The 2,809-nt window shown below is 35.8% G+C and overlaps 1 non-coding gene across 1 annotated transcript; it reads right to left on the bottom strand.

Moving 5' to 3' along the window:
- Nucleotides 1-1,873: 1,873 nt before the first annotated feature.
- LOC121039539 (U6 spliceosomal RNA) lies at nucleotides 1,874-1,980 on the bottom strand. The gene has a single exon (XR_005794824.1). It is a non-coding gene; the product is annotated as a U6 spliceosomal RNA (small nuclear RNA).
- Between the last annotated feature and the right edge of the window lie 829 nt (nucleotides 1,981-2,809).

A 2,809-nucleotide genomic window follows, 5' to 3' on the forward strand; every position in this document is an offset into this window, starting at 1 on the left:
CATTGAACCACCTATTGGCACAGAGAGACCTGCAGCCCTGCCCAGTCCCAGGGCCCTGGAGGCTGCTGATGGTGTCAGGGGGCCTCCCCAGATACTTAGAGGACAGCTGGCACAAACTTTGTACCAGTCACCTTTGATTCAGTCCTGTGGAGACTGCGATAGACAGTGGTACATAAATGTTTTATGGGTTCTGCTGTTGACTCTTAAATAAAAACAAAACAAAACAACCCATGTGTAACTGGACTTGTGCACTTCAAATCTCTGTAGTGAAGGGTCAAATGTAATATGATTAGACTGAATGACACTTTGGAGCATTCAACCTTTCAACAAATATTAAGTGGGATTCCATTTGCATGGGGGATTATTTGAAAGGAAAATTATAGGAACTTAGTAAGAACTTTTTTTTTAATTAGGAAAAATTAATAGGAGGAGAATATGTGAAAAAATTAACTTAAAGGGAAATTCTTTTATCATCATGGCCTTCAGTATATACTTACTGCCTCATTGTTTTTGTTCTACACTTTCAAAACAAGCAAGTATGAAATCAATGTCAAACCAAATACTCAAATACATTCAATAGAAACTGTACAACTCTGGTTTAAATTGAGATAATTAAGATCCTCAATACTACTAAATTAATGGTCTTTAATTTTTTTTGTTTTAAACCTAAGATATACATGTGCACATTAAAATTTCATGATATGTGTATGTCCATCCATAAATGTTTAATGGCTTATTAGAAAACATGATTATAGGGGCGCCTGGGTGGCGCAGTCGGTTAAGCATCCGACTTCAGCCAGGTCACGATCTCGCGGTCCGTGAGTTCGAGCCCCGCGTCAGGCTCTGGGCTGATGGCTCGGAGCCTGGAGCCTGTTTCCGATTCTGTGTCTCCCTCTCTCTCTGCCCCTCCCCCGTTCATGCTCTGTCTCTCTCTGTTACCAAAAATAAAATAAACATTGAAAAAAAAATGATTATAATGACTATAATTCCCTTGGCTTAAGAGGGAAATGTCATAATATCATTGTGTTCTTGTTTTTATGCCACTATCATGTTATATTAAAATAAAGTAAGGGTTGGGTTGATGTGCAGAGTATTAAATATGTATCATTTCAGGGAAAATGGTACAATCATCAAAGCACAGACCTAAACTGACCCTGGCATTGTCCCTCTCAAGTAGGTATTATTATCTCTATTTTATAGTTGGAAAAACTAAGACTTTAATAAATTCATAGAGCACATTATCATTGAACCTGTCAGGACACAATGTCCTGATCTTGCCATCCATCCAATGATCGTAAAGTCAATGATCTTCATCTTTTATCTTCTATCTCCCCATCTGTAATAAAAGTGAGTTATACTAAATCTAGTCAACAATAATCACTAAAATATCCTAAAGCTGATACTATGGTTTATTTATACATTTATTTATACATACCTAACTTTGTACTATGAAGTACTTTTAGGCATCTAAATTTATGATGTGAGAGTCCTAATATCTTTTCTTTTTAATAAAAATTAAGTCTTCATCTTAGTGCTCTGAAAAAAAAAAAAAAGCTCTGTGAATGGCAAAACATTTTTTTTGAAAAAATACAAAAAGCATTTATACTTAAAACAATACAAGGATATAGTTGGGCTCTTCGGGTAGTAAATATGTATATTTGAGAGACTTTTCTTTTTTTTTTTTTTAATTTATATATGAAATTTATTGTCAAATTGGTTTCCATACAACACCCAGTGCTCATCCCAAAAGGTGCCCTCCTCAATACCCATCACCCACCCTCTCCTCCCTCCCACCCCCCATCAACCCTCAGTTTGCTCTCAGTTCTCAACAGTCTCTTATGCTTTGGCTCTCTCCCACTCTAACCTCTTTTTTAAAAATATGGAACGCTTCACGAATTTGCGTGTCATCCTTGCGCAGGGGCCATGCTAATCTTCTCTGTATCGTTCCAATTTTAGTATATGTGCTGCCGAAGCGAGCACGAGAGACTTTTCTTTATAACAAACAAAAATGAAAACTACCAATGTGTCTTTATGTCATTTTTTATTAATTACTACTTAGAGTGAAAATAACAATAACTTCTGGCAACTATCTATATAAAACATTTTGGCTCAAAATTGCTTTCACATATCTATTTTTCTTGATCCTAACATCTTTATTCCTACAAGGTAGGAATCACCTTTTTGTCTTACGCCTGATTTACAACTAGACAAAATAATGCCCATTGAGTATAAATAAATGCTGAATCATCTGAATCCAAACTTCCGCTTCAATAACCTTTTCTCTATAATAAAAACAATATAATAGTATCAATACCGACAATGAATGAAAGCAGCGACTAACACTTATGTGGTGTTTATTACATGCCAGCCATTTATTTCTTCAAATGAGGGGTGTGTGTGCGTGCGTGTGCGTGTGTGTGTATGTAATGTATTCCTCCTAACTAATCTATGTGATAGGTATTCAGATGCTCTGTTTTATAGATGAGGTAATTAAGAATAGAAGGATTGAGTAATGCTCCAAGTGTCACAGCTGATAAGTAATAGAGGAGAGCTTTAAATTCCAAACTCAGGCCATCTGGCTTCGGTCTATTCACCCCTATTTATTAGCATAAATAATTCTTATTCATTCATTTACAATTTAGTAATTTTTAAAGATGCCAGGAATTATTCTAGACTCCATTACAGAATTACATAATTCCAGGTTCTTCTGGAGGTACAAAGACACAATCCCAGACTTCTAAGATTTACAGTCTGCTAAATGCCAGGGGACCACCACAAGCTATGTTTAAAAGAAATATGATCACAGATT

Source organism: Herpailurus yagouaroundi, unplaced genomic scaffold (genome assembly GCF_014898765.1).
Source record: "Herpailurus yagouaroundi ecotype Mexico unplaced genomic scaffold, PumYag 180, whole genome shotgun sequence".
NCBI lineage: Eukaryota > Metazoa > Chordata > Mammalia > Carnivora > Felidae > Herpailurus > Herpailurus yagouaroundi.